The sequence below is a fragment of the Geotrypetes seraphini genome, chromosome 11, assembly GCF_902459505.1.
Source record: "Geotrypetes seraphini chromosome 11, aGeoSer1.1, whole genome shotgun sequence".
Taxonomy (NCBI): domain Eukaryota; kingdom Metazoa; phylum Chordata; class Amphibia; order Gymnophiona; family Dermophiidae; genus Geotrypetes; species Geotrypetes seraphini.
In genome coordinates this window covers 123,201,872-123,221,019 of record NC_047094.1, presented here as the reverse complement: position 1 = coordinate 123,221,019, position 19,148 = coordinate 123,201,872, and the positions used below count along the sequence as shown (strand labels likewise).

Genomic DNA, 19,148 nt, shown 5'->3' with positions numbered 1-19,148 from the left:
CCCATGGAGGGCCGGTCAGACAGTCGGCCCTCTTTCTTCACGAGGTTCGTCCAGGAAGGCGCTCCATCTTTACCTTCAATCCAACTTCAAGTACACCAAAGAGTTTTTGGAGGAGATGGATCTGCCTTGCCCTCCTCGGGAGTCCTTACAGTTCCCTTTGAATCCGGTGCCGCGCCAGGCGTTTTTCTGGAATTTGGAGACTCCCTGCCATTCCATCCAAGATGGAGTTGCGATACCAGACGGTCCCCTGTCCGGGGTTTGAGAAGGCTCAACTTTCCCACCAGTCTTTGCTGGTGGAATCATCTTTGAAAAAGTCTCATCTGTCCAGGGTGTCCGCGGCTGTCCCACCTGGCCGGGAAGGGAGGATGATGGATAAGTTTGGCAGACGCCTCTACCAAAACTCCGTGATGGCTAACCGGGTCTTGAATTATAATTTTACATTCACTTCCTATCTCAAGGTTCTAGTCAAATCCTTGCCTGCCTTTCAGGAGGACTTGCCCGCCTCGCACCGTGAGGAGATAGCTGGTGGACTCTCTGTTGTAGCTTCGTCATGTGGCTTATGATGCTTTCGAGCTTTCCTCGAGGGTCTCCGCCTTCGCGGTTGCCATGTGGCGATTGGTGTGGCTCCAGATCGTTGATATGGACCCTAACCTTCAGGATCGTTTGGCCAACCTTCCCTGTTTAGGCAATGAGCTCTTCGATGACTCTATCGAGGCGGCTACAAAACGCCTCTCCAAGCACGAGTGTTCTTATGCATCCTTGGTGTGGTCTAAGCCAAAGCCCACTCCTCCCAAGGCCTATCGGTTGCCGCCTCAGCAGAAGTCCACGCCTGCTTCTTTGCGTCCTCCTCCTCGATGCCAGCAGCGGCAGCGGGCTCCCCCCAAGCCTCAGACCCCGGCTGCAACTAAACCCGCCCCGTCCTTTTGATAGGCTGGCCTCCTCCGCGTTGGTCCCCGCTCCTCTCCCTATTGGGGGCCGCCTCGGCGCCTTTTATCCGGTCTGGGAAAGCTACACCTCGGACGCTTCGGTCCTCTCGGTGATCAGAGAGGGGTATTCACTGAATTTCCAGGAGTTGCTGCCGGACTGTCCTCCCGGCGTGTCTCCTTCAAACCGAGCGCAGCTTCCGTTGCTTCTTCTGGAGGCTCGGGCTCTTCTTTGCCTGCGGGCGGTGGAGGAGGTTCCCTCTTGTCAGCGGGGGCAGGGGTTTTACTCCCGCTATTTCCTGGTCCCCAAAAAGACCGGGGACCTCCGGGGGCTGAATAAGTTTCTTGTTCGGGAGATGTTCCGGATGCTTTTGCTCCCTTACTGTATCCCTTGATGGACGAGGGGGACTGGTTGTGTTCCCTCGATCTGAAGGAGGCGTACATTCACGTTCCGGTGCATCCAGCTTGCCGCCAGTTCCTTCGTTTTCAGGTGGGGGACCTGCATCTGCAATATCGGGTTCTCCCGTTCGGGCTTGCTTCATCCCCCCGAGTCTTCACGAAGTGTCTCGTGGTCGTGGCTGTGGCTCTCAGGTCCCAAGGACTCCAGGTCTTTCCGTACCTCGACGACTGTTTGATCAAAGCCCCGTCGAGGGCGGGAGTTATTTCAGCGACCCGTCGGACTATTTTATTCCTTTAAAGTCTGGGGTTCGAGGTTAACTTCCCGAAATCTCAGCTGTGCTCCACTCAGTCTCTACAGTTTATCGGGGCCGTGCTGGACACGGTTTGCCACCGATCTTTTCTGCCTCCTCCTCGCCAGGCCACACTGGTTCGGCTGAGCCAGTCGGTTTCCCCGCGGGATTCGGTCTCGGCTAGGCAGATGATGATTCTGCTGGGACACATGGCCTCCACCGTCCATGTCACACTGTTCGCCAGACTGCATCTTCGGATCCCTCAGTGGACCTTGGCGTCTCAATGGTGTCAGGATCAGGATCCCGCTTCCCAGCACATGCGGTGACTCCTTCCTTGAGATGCTCGCTCCGTTGGTGGACCAACTCTTTCAATCTTTCCAAAGGCTTGCTCTTTCTCGCGCCTCCGCATCACAAGGTCCTGACCACGGACTCCTCGGCGTATGCCTGGGGAGCACACCTCGACGGTCTTCGGACTCAGGGCCTTTGGTCGAGTGCAGATCGTCGTTGTCACATCAATCTGCTGGAACTTCGGGCCATTTACCTTGCCCTGGCCGCTTTTCGTCATCTGCTTCAGGACCAGGAGGTCCTGGTGCGCACGGACAATCAGGTGGCGATGTATTACGTCAACAAGCAGGGGGGCACAGGTTCCCTGTCCCTCTGCAAGGGAGGCTCTTCGCCTTTGGGATTGGGCGTTCCGCCACAACATCTTTCTTCGTGCGGTTTATATCCAGGGGGAGCAAAACTGTCTGGCGGACAAGTTGAGTCGCCTTCTGCAGCCGCACGAGTGGTCTCTACATTCCCAAACTCTGCATCAGGTGTTCGTTCACTGGGGGACTCCTCAAATCGATCTGTTCGCCTCCCCCCTCAATCACAAGTTGCCTCAATTCTGCTCGAGGATGTACTCCCCGGACCGTCTCGAGGCGGATACATTCTTCTTGGATTGGGAGGGCAGATTCCTTTATGCGTTTCCGCCTTTCCCTCTGATCTTATGGACGCTTGTGCACCTCAGGTCGGCGCATGCCGACATGATTCTGATTGCTCCTCGGTGGCCTTGGCAGCCGTGGTTCTCTCTGCTTCTGCAACTCAGTGTCAGGGACTCTCTACTTCTGCCTGTTTTTCCTTCTCTGCTGTCTCAGAGTCGGGGTTCACTACTGCATCCCAATCTGCAGTCTCTTCATCTGATGGCTTGGTTCCTTTCTACCTACCCTTTCTCTTGGGTTGTCTCGGTCGGTGCAGGATGTCCTTGAGGCTTCTCGGAAGGCTTCTACAAGGTAGTGCTATTCTCAGAAGTGGACTCATTTCGCCACATGGTGTGCTTCGCATCGTGTGGAACCTCTGTCTACTTCGTTGTCCTCGGTTCTGGAATATTTGCTTCATTTGTCTCAATCTGACCTCAAGACCAATTTGGTTCATGTTCATCTCAGTGCGATTGCTGTCTTTCATCGGCAGCTTGATGGGAAATCGCTTTCTGTTCACCCTGTGGTTTCTCGTTTCATGAGGGGTCTCTTGCATGTCCATCCTCCCCTCAAGCCTCCTCCTGTGGTTTGGGATCTTAATGTGGTTCTTGCTCAGTTGATGAAACCTCCCTTTGAACCCATGGATAAAACTCATCTGAAGTTCCTTACTTGGAAAGTGATCTTCCTGCTTGTACTCACTTCTGCTCGCAGTCAGTGAGCTGCAGGCGCAGGTGGCGGACCCGCCTTTTACTGTATTTCATTATGACAAGGTGGTCCTGCGGACCTATCCTAAGTTATTGCCTAAGATTGTTTCGGATTTCCACCTTAATCAGTCTATTCTTCCGGTGTTTTTTCCTAAGCCCCATTCTCATCCTGGTGAGGTGGCTTTGCATACTCTTGACTGTAAGAGGGTGTTGGCTTTCTATCTTCAACGCACCCAGTCGCATCAGAGGGTTCCTCAACTATTTTTGTCCTTTGATCCTAATCGTTTGGGACGTCCAGTTTCCAAGCGCACCTTGTCCAACTGGTTGGCTGCTTGCATTTCCTTCTGCTATGCTCAGGCTGGTCTCTCGCTGCGCGGTCGGGTTACGGGGCATAAAATCCGAGCGATGGCGGCTTCTGTCGCTTTCCTCAGGTCCACGCCAATTGAGGAGATCTGTAAGGCTGCCACTTGGTCTTCAGTTCATACCTGTCCAGAAGCGACAGCCAGTTTGGCCAGTTGATTTTGCTTAATATTTTTACCTGATTTGCCAACTTTCCCTCTGTCCCTTTTTGGTTAGCTTGGAGGTCACCCACATGTAGAGAATATGCTGCCTGCTTGTCCTGGGATAAAGCACAGTTACTTACTGTAACAGGTATTATCCAGGGACAGCAGGCAGATATTCTCACAATCCTCCCGCCTCCACGAGGTTGGCTTCTTTGCTAGCTATCTGAACTGAAGACCATGAGGAGGGGATGCGCCCTCTAGTGGAGCAGGAAGGCAAACATACATGCGTGGTGCAGCATCAGCAAACTTGAAATCTTCAATCAAGTTTGCTTGAAAAGCTGTCCGCGTCGGGGCTCCGCAGATGACGTCACCAACATGTAGAGAATATCTGCCTGCTGTCCCTGGATAACACCTGTTACGGTAAGTAACTGTGCTATCTGTGCTTGATCTGTAATTTGGAATGTCTAATCTCTTTTTCAGTCCTAATTTCATAGGGTTCTATAGTAGGGCTTCCCAAACTTGTCCTGAGTAGTGCCGCCCGATTCAGGAAAAAAAAATTTGATTCAATTCAGCCTATTGAAAAGATTTTTCGATTCGATTTTCCTGCCCAATTGGGTGTTTTTTCTCAAACATCCTGGTGGGTTTATTTTATAGTCTATTCACTCCTTTTATAACCTCTTCACCCCCTTTGCCTTCTCCTAACCAAATTGGCACTGTGGTGTAAACAAAATAAACAAAAAAGACTTTTCCTCTCTCTGTTAAAAATCCTAGCTCACATTTGCGATCTAACACAACCTCTGGCAGGATACACATTTCAAATCTGACATATTGTAATCACAAGTAAATACCAAAAAGTCCAACAGGACAGAGAACCCACAGGTATAAAACAGTACAAAAGGAAATGGGAATGGACATGAACACTCCACTGAAGATCACTGATGTAAAACCAACTTGTTTATTTCATAAAAGGACACAATTAGACTCCAGCTCTGTGGACCCACACAGCTTCTGCTTGTGTCCTTTTATGAAATAAACAAGTCGGTTTTATATCAGTGATCTTCAGTGGAGTGTTCATTGACCGTTCCCACTTTTGTACTGTATTGTAATCACAAAACAGAAAATAAAATTATTTTTTCTACCTTTTGTTGTCTGGTCATTATTCAAATCTTGTTGGTCCCCGGCTCTGGTTGTTTTCTGATAACTTGCTTACCAAGGTCTCCTTCTTTCTTCTTTCTCCGTGCTAACCATCCATCTTCTAGCTCTGTCCTCTCCTTCCATTTCTCTTCCCTCCCCTGGAGGTCTGGCATCTTTCCTTTTTTTCGTCTCCATCCACAGGTCCACCTTTTCTCAACTACCCTTTCATTCAGCATCTCTCTGTCCTTCCCCACGACCCCAGGATCCACCATCTCTCCCTTTCTTTTCCCAACTACCCTCCTATCCAGTATCTCTATCCCCCCTCCATACCATCCTTTGTGTCCAACTTCTCTACCTTTCTGTTCCTTCTCTCCCTAAATCCTATTGTCCCCATCTCTTTCCCTCTCCTCTGTTTTTAGACTCATTTCTTCCCCCCAAAGTCCAGCATATGCACATCTCTTTGAACCGTCCCTCCTTCTGTGTACTTCTACACCAGAGCCCCCCCCTGAAGGTCTGCCCCCCCGAAGGCCTTCACACCCCTGAAGGCCTGCATCCCACCCCTGAAGGCCTGCCTGCCCCCCAAAGGACTGCATCCCCCCCCCCAAAAGGCCTGTGTGTTCCCCCTGGCCTCCGCACCATTTACCTACTAGCAGCAGCCTGCTAGCAATCTCTGCAAGCTGATATAGGTCTTTGGAGCTGTTTCCTCTGCAGTGATCCTGCCTCTGACGTCAGAGGAGGAGCAGGACCATGGCAGAGGAAACAGCTCCGAAGACCTATAGCACCTTGCAGAGATCGCTAGCACCAGCTATCTTCTCTGCAGGCTGCTGCTAGTAGGTGCATGGGAGGCCAGGGGGGAAGCCGGACAACAGCGGGAGGTCAGGAGGAAGCTGGACACCAGCACTTCCCAACTGACCCTCCCCCCTTGCCCTCTAAAGCAGGTGTGGCAGCAGCCGGCCAGCAAGAGGGCCAGCCGCTCCTGCTTCAGTTACTGAATCGGGAGGCCGATTTTTTGTTTGTTTTAAATCGATTTGAATTGATTCACCTGAAGTGAATCGGTGAACCGATTCGAATCGGGCATTAGTCCTGAGTACATCAGTCAAGTTTTCATACTATCCACACTGAATATGTATATGAGAGGTTTACATAACACTGGAGCTTTAATATAAGCAAATTGGGGGGGCATGGCTTGGCGCGCGCACAAGATGGAGGGCTGATTGCGACGCTCCTCTAACCCAGGCAATGGTTTGAAAAATTGAAAGTACCTTTAGGCTTTCTTTTCCGAAACAGTAATATTTGATTCAGGAACATGGCATGTACGCGGCAAGCGAAAATTGACACGGCTTTCGCAGTTGCAGGGACGGCGAAACGCGTCAAGCATGATCAGGTGATGCCGTCAAAAGCGCCGCTTCCTGAGGAAGTAACGGAAGCTTTAGATAAAAATGAGGTAATGGTAGAGTTGTGAAACATACAAAAAATGCTTGAGGACAACGCAACTAAAATTACTGAAGTAAAAGAAGTCTTGAATATTAATAGGCAGTTGGAAGTAGCTAACCAAAGAATGTATACTGGAGAATAAATTGGATCAAATGGAACTGAACACAACCCAATGTAAAGCAGATAGCCAAACTATTAAAGAAATGCAGAAACAGCTTGAAGACTATGAAAACAGGGGAAAAAGAAAGAATGTGAAAATTATTGGCCTAGCTGAAGATCATCTGCAATAGTATTTGACTACTCACCCTAATTAAAAAAAAATGTCAACAATTACCATCTTGTAACCCAAAAAATCATTTTCCCTGACCGGGAATCGAACCCGGGCCGCGGCGGTGAGAGCGCCGAATCCTAACCACTAGACCACCAGGGAACTTATCACTTCGCTTTGCGACATAGTCTTATAAGGCGGTGCTGTTCTGCTTATTCGTTGCTCTTCCTCCTCCTTTCTTGTGGGTTGGGCAAGGCGAAAGGAGAGGAATACGTTCACGCCGTGCGCACGTATGATTTTAGGTGTCGCGTGTGCTTCCCCCCCCCCTTTCCTTTTGCACATGCGCTTCTCACGGTGTTACCGGCTGAAGTGCCTAGAGCTCCGGGCGGAGGTGGGACGGCAAGAGCCGCAGAGCGCAGTACCGGTGGGGTGAGTGAATGATCCTCCTCCCTCCTGTGTCCGTCAGACCCCTGGTGAGAGAGGCGGCCTCGGAGCGGGGTTTTAGGAGGAGGGGGGCGCTGAGGGCAGCTCCTGGCCGACACCGCATTTACCATTCGGGGAGGGGGCGGCTGCGGCTGAGGGACCTGGCGGCCGCTCCCCGTAGTGATTTATTCTCTTTTCACTAAGAGACCATCCCTCCTTTCGCAGGACGTGCTGCCGCCACAGCTGCTGCTGCTGCTGCTTCTTCCCCATGGCCTTGTCCGCTGCAGGTTACCTACGGCTCCTAATCAACGCGAAGCCCATCAAGTTCTTTTTTTTTTTTTTTTTTGCGACCCCGCTGCCCCATAATGAAACATAATCTCCGAATGTTACGCGATATCTTGGGCGATTCCGGATCTTTAGGGTATAGCTCAGTGGTTCCCAAAGCTGTCCTGGGAGAACCCCCCCCCAGCCAGTCAGGTTTTCAAGATATCCCTAATGAATATGCACGAGAGAGATTTGCATATAATGGAAGTGACAGGTGTGCAAATCTCTCTCGTGCATATTCATTAGGGCAGTGGTTCCCAATCCTGTCCTGGAGGAACACCAGGCCAATTGGGTTTTCAGGCTAGCCCTAATGAATATGCATGAAGCAAATTTGCATGCCTATCACTTCCATCATATGCAAATCTCTCTCATGCATATTCATTAGGGCTAGCCTGAAAACCCGATTGGCCTGGTGTTCCTCCAGGACAGGGTTGGGAATTAGAGAATGACACGGTGACAAAATTCATCACCGTTCCCATCCCCGCGGATAACCGCGGTAAACCATCTTCATGTCATTCTTTAAGGAGAGAGGGAAGAATCAGAGTATGAATGACCACAACCACTGACCCGCAAGCTTTACTTTGAAGAATGCTGGTGTAGAAGGACTGAGGTTGAAATAGACACTAGAAAATGACATGGTATTATTTCCCGTGGTTATCCGCGGGGACGGGAACGGTGATGAATTTTGTCACCGTGTCATTCTCTATTGGGAATCACTGCATTAGGGATATCTTGAAAACCTGAGGTGCTATTTTTTTTTTCTTTTTCAATGGAATCGGTGTTGCGGCAAATTCTGTGGTTCCCACACGAAGAGCATTTCCTATAAACACGGGAGAAATGCCTATATCAGGGATCTCAAAGTCCCTCCTTGAGGGCCGCAATCCAGTCGGGTTTTCAGGATTTCCCCAATGAATATGCATGGAAAGCAGTGCATGCGCACAGATCTCATGCATAGTCATTGGGGAAATCCTAAAAACCCGACTGGATTGAGGCCCTCAAGGAGGGATTTTGAGACCCCTGCAAATATGTAAACAGCTTTGGTTGTACAATATTGGGAGTATATCAAGTGTACCCTTATATTATTACTCCTTCACTTGTACATGTCATCCAGAGGATGACAGGTGCTAGCACAGATCATTGCAGCTTTTGTCTTTTCGGTTTATCATGGGCAAGATTAATAATAATAATAATAACTTTATTCTTGTATACCGCAATACCATGGAAGTTCATTGCGGTTAACAATAGAAGAGACGGTACATTTACAGCGATGATACATATTATAGTGTTGTTACATTTACAGAGATGTTACATAAATAGCAGTAATAAAAAGGCATATACAGTACTAAAGAAGAGACTGTACGTATACAGCGATGTTACATGTTATAGCGGTGATACATTTACAGTGATGTTAAATGTGAGGCAATGAAAAGGCAGGGCAATTAGATATGGGAGATGGTACAATCAAGTTTACATGTATTATATGCAGATGTTTTCCCTGATGGGACCACAGCCTGGATCCGAGGAGATGAAGGGTTAGGTGACTTGCCCAGAGTTACAAGGAGTTGCAGTGGAAATTTAGCACAATTTCTGGGGTTTCAGCCTACTGCACTCACTAATAGAGTACTCCTCCACTCTGCAGATAGTAGGAAATAATGAGTAATTAAATAAATTCTTTAAAATTAAAGCAATTATAGCTAGTACGTCTATCATGATAGATTAAATCTTCTCTCCAAAAGCAAATAGATCGCAAGCTTATTAACAAAGAAACAGAGGTGTTGCAAAACTGTGCCTTAAGATATAGAAGCTAAAGTGTGAAGGTAGATTGATCTAAAATGTTTTGTTTTTTAGATTTTCATTTTTTAAAATTTTAATGTATTAACATAAGTAGTTGGGATTCGTCCTGCTTCCCCCTAACATTTTATACAAAATGCAAAGTGGAAAGAAAAGCAAACCATAGCTTTTATTAATAATATACCATACATACATATTCTTTACCAAATACCCTGAGATGCTTTACATTTTTGTATTATGTTATACAATTCAGCTCTGCTGGGCAACAAGAGCTACTAGTTAGGCCCAGCCTTCAATCCAGAGTAGAGGTCTGCACGGGAACGGGGATCGCGGGGACCCCCCTTTGGCCCATGGGACTCCCACGGGGACCCCCCTTTGGCCACAGGACTCCCATGGGGACCCCCTCTAGCCAACAGGACTCCCACGGGGATGGAAGGCTTTGGAAGCAGGGTTTGTCCATATAATATAATGGACACGTCAGCCTTAGTAAAAGAGGGGGTTTATAAGTTAATTACCTGAACAGAAAACAAAAAAAGGGTTCCACCAAAGAGATTCCACAAGGAAAACAGCAGTGCAAACACAAAAGAAACTGTGGAATTGATGATCCTGTCAGAAGTAATTGCTGCTTTTTATGGGGACGGGCAGGGATGGAGGTAATTCTTGCGGGGACAGGTGGGGATGAAGAGGATTTTGGCGGGGACTGGTGGGATTTCTGTCCCCGCGCAACTCTCTAGTCCAGAGTAGACCTCCACAGTAAGCCCAAGTTTTTTTACATTGTTGTCTACATACAGCATGCACCACTTACCCAGGTACACTAATTACAGAGTGCCAACTATATATCTCAAGTGTATTGTCACTGGAAGGAAGCAATCATTCTCTAGTCAACAAGGATGAAGAAACAATGCCTAGTTGACTACTGGTTGTCTTCTTCCTTGCCTCTCTTTTGAACCCCGTCATATCTATTCCGAACAAAAATGTACTCGAAATGTGTTTTGTATTAATATGAAGGCCTACTATACTCTCTGACCTTGGAAACAAAATCTGTGTGTATACTTCTCCCTCCCTATTCGTTGGAGTTAGGGGCAGAGCTGGCCCGCGAATAGGGAAAATTTTCAAATAACTTTTGGGCCAGCTCTGACCCACCCCTGGACTTACCTGGTGGTCTAGTGGTGACACGGGGCAGGAGCAATCTTCCTACACTCCTGCCCCTTGCAGAGCTGTGTTGTGATTTCCCTTGGTCTCACGAGACTATAACAGGTAAGGTCTGTGCTCCTGGGGCAGCTGCTCGCCTCCTCTGCCTCCGATTGCCCCCCTCTGCCTCTGATGGCCCCTCTCCGCCTCCCTCCTTGCCCCGATCCAAGTCCCAGGGCCGTTGTTTTTTTTTTTAATGCGGGCTGCCAACGAGCGCCTCTCCAGGTGGGGGCTGGGGAAAAAACTGCGAATAATCAAAACCGCGAACAACGAAACCGCGAATAGGGAGGGGGAAGTGTAGTGCTTATTTAAAATATGTTTATTTTATAATTTAGTATTGTCTTCTGAAAGATGGCCTTTTTTTCAAGGTGAGGCTTTTGCCTTTAAACAATAGATTAAGGCCCTCAATATTGAATTTATTTTTGTTAAAATGAATGCTAGATCACTTTGATTTGGCAAATAGATTTATAGGCCCAGATTCTATAAACGACACCATTGTCGGCAGCTGCCGATTACGTGTCAATCATGCAGTGGTGTCATTTATTTTATTTATTTATTCAATTTTCTATACCATTCTCACAGGGGAGCTCAGAACAGTTTACATGAATTTATTCAGTACTCAAGCATTTTCCCTGTCTGTCCTGGTGTTTTCACAATCTGTCTAATGTACCTGGGGCAATGGAGGAATGAAGTGACTTGCTCAGGGTCACGGGGAGCAGTGTTGGTTGGAGCCCACATCCTCAGGGTGCTGAGGCTGTAGCTTTAACCCCTGTACCACACTCTCCCCTAGGCGCCTTTGAGAAAGGTAGGCAGCAGAAATGTAGGCCAGGCTTTTCAAGGCCTACATTTCCGACGCCTGCCTTTGACGTGAATCATGCCCATGGAAGTGCTTTACTGTGCCTAATGCTACTTGTATTGTTACTCAAAAACAAAAAAGTGCACAAATTATCGTATCAATAAACAAAATTTAACTTAAACTAACCACCATTTTTCTCGCATGAGTTCCTCAGATTGCCACACGATTTTAACGTATGGTAGCTGTCCTCATAGGAACCTTTATATTATGCGATTTTTCATTCAATATATTATTTTCTTTTTTTTTTTTTTTCTTTTCTTTTTTTCAAGTTATAAAGTGCTTGTGCTTAATATAATATAATAGTAGCAAGTGTAGCAGTTACTTAGCTTTGTTACTTGTATTGTTAGCCACACATACAGTAGCATTAGGTATTGTAAAGCGCCTCCATAGGCGCAATTTCGGTGGTGCTTTTCTTAAGCGCCAGTAGGGGCCTTGAAATTCATTTTTAAAAGTTCTTTTAAATGGTGTTTTGCACTTAGGTGCCTAAGTTAAGACACCATTTATAGACTATGGGCATTAGGCTCTTCTAGTCTGCCTGTTTTTCCATTCCTAATGCTAGGACAGTCGTTGGATATTAGTGTGCTAGGCAAAGATTGCTCCCAGAACCAGCTCCCCCCTCTACTTTCAGGTTCACTTGCTTGTAGACTGACTGAAAAGGGTGGATGTGATGCTTCCCCACCCATGCTTGGCACCTGTGGCATCACCCCTTTTGCCCCTTTGCAATAGTTTTACCTACTGTAGTACTAAAGGTATTATTTTCTTAATGATTTTACCACTTCAATGGTTTCCATATCTCAAGATCAACAGTGACATCAAGTTCTCCTGCATGTTCTGTAGCCCTAGTTAATCTAAAGATGCATTTTGTGGAATACACTCCTATAAGGGCTGCATTCATTGGAAATGTTGCTTACCTTCATTTACTGCTTATGGATCACCATTTCCATTACACACGGAGAAGCTAAGTTCTTACAGCCTGTGTATTTTTGAGCTTGGTTGGATTTGGACACTAACTTTCCAGTTTGGCCCCCAGCTTAGGGGTAAGAGATGAATTCCTTCTTTATTTTGATAATGTGTGTTTTTTTCATTTGAGTTTTTTCACACATTGCACATTTTGCACTAGTTAAGCACCACAAATATTATCCGGAGCAAGCCCGGGGATGTTTCGCAGTTAACACCTTCCTGGGTGTAAATCCGCGACAGCTTTTCCCTGGAGTTTCCAGAGGTTGCTGTGTGACTGAGGGCTTGTCCGGTTAATACTCTTAAATTAAATTATAGAATTATTTTCATTCTTTGCTCAGTTTGGAGTTGGACTTCATCTCTTTTCCTTAATCTTTGTAGACTTCTTGGGGTGAGGGAGGTTCTTTCATTTGTTAGCTTACCTTTAGAAAGCAGATGGAAGCTTTTTTTCTTCCAGCAAATATTTCTTTGTACATGATAGCAAGGTGCATTAATGAGAACATGATTGTCATCTTTATTGGTAACTTAATATTTGCTTTGCTGTGCAAACAGCATATGATTCCTTATGGATAGGTTAAGCACCTCAACTCAGGAAATGCTTGCAGAAGACATTAGTCATTTTCATCTCTCTGCACCCTTGTTTCTCTGAGCAGCGCAGCCCTCCTCAGTCTTAACTTCTACAAGTGAGTTGAGAAGATGTCATTTCATCTACTTTGCACCAGATTTTTTTTATTTTATTTTTAATCTGTTCTTGTTCAAGAGTTCCCAGTAGTCCTGGGGCAGCTCTGCATGGGAGATGGGTCAGACGTTGACAGCCCTAGATCAGGGAGAGGATCTGACACTGCATAGGCTATTTAAGCCAACAGATTTAACTGAGCTTATTATAGTCTCTCTGTGGGAGTTGGATTTAGAGTCCCCACAGATTTCTACTGCCCAGCTCTCGCTGTTAAGCAGTACCAAGTCACAGTCCATGTGCTTCCCTTCACACCCAGAGATTACCAGGATGATAACAGAGTATTGGTTGACGCCTGAAGGTCTTCTGATGGGGCCAGGGCAATGATGAAATTATATCCCATGGCTTCTGATTTCCAGCAGTTATTTACTGTATATACTCAACTATAAACGGAGATTTTGGGGCTAAAAAATTGGGGTCTCGGTTTATATTTGGGTCAGCGCAGACCTGCTTCCCCCTCCCAAACCTGTTTGTAGGCATCTCTGTTGGGCATGCCATGAGACCTGGTGGTCCAGTGGTGGCCGGGACAGGAGAGATCCCTCCCACCTCCTGTCCCAGCCGATTCTAATTATTATCTCCTGTCTCCCCCACATACCTTTAGATTCCTTGGTGGTCCAGCAGTGAACCATGGTAGGAGCGACCTTCCTTTGCTCCTACCTGTGTAGAGCCACTAGCTAATTGGCTGCTGCTGGTATCTCTACCTGTGCCTTTTAGTATCCCTGGTGGTCCAGCAGTAAATCTCTCTTCACTCCTGCCTGTGCAGAGCTGCTAGATAAGAACTCATAGCATCCAATTAGCTTGCACAGGCAGGAGTGAAGGAAGTTTGCTCCTGCCGCAATTTACCGCTGGACCACCAGGGATATTAAAGGTATGTGGGGGAGGCGGGAGGGAGATAATTAAAATCGGCTGGGTCAGGGTCCCTTCTGTCTCGGTCACTGCTGGACCACCAGGTCTCACAGCAGACCCGGCAGGGAGGGGGAAAGGGTACAGAACCTGTCAGGGAGGGAGGGGGGTTGGGTGCAGAGGCTGGCAGGGGAGTGAGTGAGTGAGGGGGCTGGATGCAGAGCAGCGAGGGAGGAGGAACAGGGTGCAGAGCCTGGCAGGGCAAGTTAAGGCGCTGCACTTGAATATTAAACTCCCCCTGGTTTATATTTGAGTCAACCTTTTTTCCTCCTTTTCTTCCTCCTTTTTTGGGGGGAAAAATGTTACCTTGGTTTATAATCGGGTCAGTTTATATTCAAGTATATATGGTACTTCACCTAAGGTGGATTCTCTGGTGGCTCAAGTTACTATAAGAACTTCTCTGCCTAGTGAAGGTGGAATAGTCCTAAAGGATTCACAGGATCACAGAGTAGACTTAGTTCTGAAGTGCCAATTTGAGGCATTGGCATTAGGCCTTAAAGTTGTGGCTGTGGCTTTCTTTCTGGTGCGGGTTTGCCTTAAGATGCTGTGTCAGAATCTGGCCACAGAGGGGGTGTTGTGCCTTCCTGGTACTGGCCGGGGTGGACTATGTAGAGGACACTATTTATGACATGCTCAGGGTCATGCGTAAAGAGTCGGCGTATTCCATCTCCGCCCGCAGAATGCTCTGGATCAGGCAGTGTGCGGGAGATTTGGCATCTAAGGGCCACCTTGAGCAAGCTCCCTTTTAAGGGGCAGATGCTTTTTGGGAAAGGTCAACTTGATGAACAGCATGATGGATCATCGTAAGCTGGACAGTAAGCGCTGAGGTACCGGGAGTTCTATTCGTGGTTCCTTCTGCGGCTACAGAAAACTGCATTATAGGTCTGCAGACTCCTCATCCCAGAGGCCCTTCCAACGCTCTAGATAGAGGTTTGGGGGGGCTCCAGAAGAACCTCCACATTTGGTTCTCACTCCACCATAAATTCTAAGAAGTCCCAATGACATCAGATCATCCGCTGAGATCCCCTGCATAGAAAGGAGAGTTAGGCGCAGATTTCATCAGACCAGTGGGTACTGGACATCATTCAAGACTTGAATTCTGTCTTCCTCTCCAGGACATCTTTCTAGACCAGGGGTGCCCAAATGGTCGATTGCGATCGACCAGTAGATCGCAAAGGCAACGCGAGTCGATCGCGTTGCCTTTGTGATCTTTTTCTCCCTGCCTGGCTGGCCTGGAACTTCCTCCCTGATGTTAGAATTGACGTCGGAGGTGAAGTCTTGTGGGCCCGGCGCTTGTATGCGCCAGGCCTGGCTCGGGGAAATAGCAGGGAGAAATCGGCATGGTGGCTTGGGGATGGTAGGGAAAGAATCGGGGAAGTGGAGAAATCGGCACGATGGCTTGAGGGGGGGCAGGGGGAGAGAGAAAGAAAGACAGGCAGGCAGGGGGAGAGAGAGAGAAAGAAAGGCAGAAATAAAGAGGAGGGGCTGGGGGGTGAGAGAAAGAAAGGCAGAAAGAAAGAGGAGGCAGGGGGAGAGAGAAAGAAAGGCAGAAAGTAAGAAATATTGGCTTTACAGAAGAAGGAAGTGCAACCAGAGACTCATGAAATCACCAAACAACAAAGGTAGGAAAAATGATTTTATTTTCAATTTAGTGATCAAAATGTGTCTGTTTTGAGAATTTATATCTGCTGTCTATATTTTGCACCATGGCCCCCTTTTACTAAACTGCAATAGCGGTTTTTAGCGCAGGGAGCCTATAAACATCGAGAGCAGCGCAGGGCATTCAGTGCAGCTTCCTCTGCTAAAAAACGCTATCGCGGTTTAGTAAAAGGGGAGGGGGTATATTTATCTATATTTGTATAGTTGTTACTGAGGTGACATTGCATATTTTAAAGTCATCTGCCTTGACCTCTGAAAAAAACCCTGAATACAAATGATAATTAACATTTTCTCTGCGTACAGTGTGCTTTGTGTTTTAAAAATTTTTATTGTTGGTAGATCATTTTGACTTGGTCATTTTAAAAGTAGCTCGCAAGCCAAAAAAGTGTGGGCACCCCTGTTCTAGACTGTCTGGCAGGACGACCAGAGAAAACAGCCAAGGTCAAAATGACTGTCCAAAGACTTCAAATTGGAGCCATAGAGCCGGTGCTAGATGCAGACTCAGACTCAGGCAGATGTTCAATATATTTTATCGTGCTTAAGAAAGAAGATCTGAGACCAATCCTGGATCTCAAATCAGTCAATACAGTGTTAAAGGTTCTAGATGGAAACAGTGAGATTGGTCATTGCCTTGGTAGGTCCGGGTGAATTTTTGACTTCGCTGGATTTGACGGAGGCTTACCTACATAAACCCATTTTCCCAGATCGCAGGAGGTTTCTCAGGATCTATGTGTTTGAGAACCATTTTCAGTTCTCAGCGTTACCCTTTGACTTGGTGCCTCAAACCTTTACCAAAATGATGATGGTGGCAGCACACATCAGGCCTCCAAGTTCATCTGTACTTGAATGATTGGCTGATCGGAACACCATCCAAGATGGAATGTCACCAGGCAGTTCAGCCCCTGCAGGATCTGGGGTGGATTATAAATTCCAGAAAAAGCCACCTTGAACCCACTCAATGTCTGGAGTATTTGGGGATTCTGTTCAGTATGGAAGAGGGCCAAGTTTTTCTTCCAGAACCACGCAAACTGAAACTCAGATACCAGATCCTGGAGATTTTGGAGCTACTGACACCTATAGCTTGGCATTACCTGCAGATTCTAGGCTCCATGGTGGCAACCATAGAGATGATTCCATTGGCAAGAGCCCATCTGCATCCTCTGCAGAGTATGTTGGTCGTCTCAGAGGGACTGTCTCCGGTTGCAGTTAGTCTGGACGGCAAAAGCGCGCCATAGTCTTCAGTGGTAGCTTTGACTGGAGTTGTCATCCAAAGGCCTCTCTCTCTGCATAGAGTCTTGGGTGATCCTGATGCCAGATTGCCAGTCTTTATGGCTGGGGGGGGGGTCATTCCAAGGGTTATCCAGTAACAAGGATGTTGGTTACGATCATGAACGAGGAGAATCTACGAGAAACGCGTCAACATGGATTTACTAAGGGGAGGTCCTGCCAATCTAACCTAATCAGCTTCTTTGACTGGGTGACAGGGAAGCTGGATGTTGGGGAGTCCCTAGACATCGTATACTTGGACTTCAGCAAAGCATTCGATAGCGTACCACACCTCAGGTTGTTGAACAAGATGAGCTCTATAGGATTAGGAGACACGTTGACAGCATGGGTTAGGGACTGGCTTGGAGGTAGGCTTCAGAGAGTGGTGGTAAATGGCACCCCCTCCGAAAAGACGGAGGTGATCAGTGGAGTGCCGCAGGGCTCGGTCTTGGGCCCGATCCTATTCAACATCTTCATAAGGGACTTGGCTGAGGGACTTCAAGGTAAAATAGCGCTATTCGCCGATGACACCAAACTATGCAATGTAGTAGGCAGGAACACGTCAGACCAAAGCACAGGGCTGGACGGAAACTCAATGCCCGACAGTATGGTGCATGACCTACTCCTACTGGAGCACTGGTCCAGGACCTGGCAACTCAGTTTCAATACCGAAAAATGTAAAGTCATGCACCTGGGCAGCCAAAATCCATGCAAGACGTACACCTTTAATGGTAAAATCCTACAAAGGATTGTAGCAGAGCGTGACTTAGGGGTGATCATCAGTGAGGACATGAAGACTGCCAAGCAAGTGGAGAAAGCTTCATCTAAGGCTAGACAAATCATAGGTTGTATACGTAGGGGTTTCGTCAGCCAGAAGCCCGAAGTCATTATGCCATTGTATAGATCCATGGTGAGACCCCATCTGGAGTACTGTGTACAATTTTGGAGGCCGCATTAGTGCAAAGATGTGCTGAGACTTGAGTCAGTCCAGCGTATGGCCACCCGGATGGTCTCGGGACTCAAGGATCTCCCGTATGAGGAAAGGCTGAAAATATTGCAGCTATACTCACTCGAGGAATACAGAGAGAGGGGAGACATGATCGAGACGTTCAAATATCTCACGGGCCGTATCGAGGTGGAAGAGGACATCTTCTTTTTCAAAGGCCCCACGGCAACAAGAGGGCATCCGTGGAAAATCAGAGGCGGGAAACTACACGGTGACACCAGGAAATACTTCTTCACCGAGAGGGTGGTTGATCACTGGAATGATCTTCCACTGCAGGTGGTCGAGGCCAGGAGCGTGCCTAATTTTAAGTCAAAATGGGATCGCCACGTGGGATCTCTTCACAGAGAAAGGTAGGGGAGGGTTGTTGGGGTGGGCAGACTTGTGGGCCGTGGCCCTTATCTGCTGTCTATTTCTATGTTTCTATGGTTACCCTCACTGAGGGCATGGTCCATCAACAGATTAGAGCTGAGAGCCATTTGGTTAGCTCTGCGGGTCTTCCAGACATGGCCGAAAGACAAAGCAGTCAGGGTCTTCTCCGACAGTTCCACAGCCATGGCATGCATCAACAGACAAGGGAGAACCAAGAGTGCTTTGCTGCAGTTGGAGACTCAATTACTGTTTCGCTGGGCGGAAGCCCATCTGCAGGCCATTATGGCGGCTCATGTAGCGGGAGTGGACAATATCCAGGCCCGTTATCTCAGCTGCCAGACTCTGGATCCAGGGGAATAGTCCTTGTCCCAGAGAGCATTCAACTGTATTGTGAAACACTGGGAGTGGCCAACATTTGATCTCATGGCCTCAGCAGACAACAAGAAAGTTCCTTGTTTCTTCAGTTGAAGGTCAGAGCTGGGAAGCATTGGCATAGACAATCTGGTACAATCTTGGCCAATAAATGAGCTCCTTGTATGTGTTTCCCTCCCCCCCCCGTGACTGATGATAGGCTGGTCCTTCACAGGTTAGCGACCTATTGACAGTTGGTAATCCTTGTGGTTCTGGATTGGCTGCGTTGGCTTTGGTACGCAGATTTAGTCTGGTTGCAGCGAGTCAGCTGTCTCAGATTACCTTTGCAGCAGGATCTTTTGTCTCAAGGGCCCATAGCCATAGAGAATCTGGAACACTTTGGCCTTACGGCATGGCTATTGAGCGTTTAGCCTTAACACAAATAGGATATTTGGATATGGTTATCACAACACTTTTACAATTGAAGAAACTTGCTAATATAATGGCCTATGCAAAAGTGTGGAAACCTTTTCAGCTCTGGTGTAAGGAGAAGCAGCTAGGATAAAAACTTGTATCGAAAACTTGTACTATAGCTTTGGTAAATTTGTAACCTGTTAACTGCAGTGTTCTCCCTAGGGCCTTTTAGCTGGGCGGTCCGCCCAGCTAATTTAGACGAGCGCCCGGCTATCATCTGCTGCTGCCGCCGCT

At 47.6% G+C, this 19,148-nt stretch overlaps 1 protein-coding gene, 1 long non-coding RNA gene and 1 other non-coding gene across 4 annotated transcripts in view; 1 reads left to right on the top strand and 2 right to left on the bottom strand.

Moving 5' to 3' along the window:
- The window catches only part of LOC117345566, a 124,634-nt gene extending 117,780 nt beyond the window's left edge, over positions 1-6,854 (bottom strand). Inside the window, exons 1-2 of the long non-coding RNA XR_004536462.1 lie at positions 6,649-6,854; positions 6,172-6,318 (exon numbers count right to left, since the gene is read on the bottom strand). This is a non-coding gene — a long non-coding RNA (uncharacterized LOC117345566). The remainder of the gene's footprint in view (positions 1-6,171; positions 6,319-6,648) is intronic.
- On the bottom strand, positions 6,702-6,773 carry TRNAE-CUC. Its single transcript has one exon. It is a non-coding gene; the product is annotated as a tRNA-Glu (tRNA).
- A 30-nt stretch (positions 6,855-6,884) lies between the features above and the next one.
- The window catches only part of DNAJC5 (DnaJ heat shock protein family (Hsp40) member C5), a 93,935-nt gene continuing 81,671 nt past the window's right edge, over positions 6,885-19,148 (top strand). For both annotated transcript variants that reach the window (XM_033914395.1, XM_033914394.1), the window contains exon 1: positions 6,885-7,040. The gene's annotated coding sequence lies outside the window, so the exon portion shown is untranslated. The remainder of the gene's footprint in view (positions 7,041-19,148) is intronic.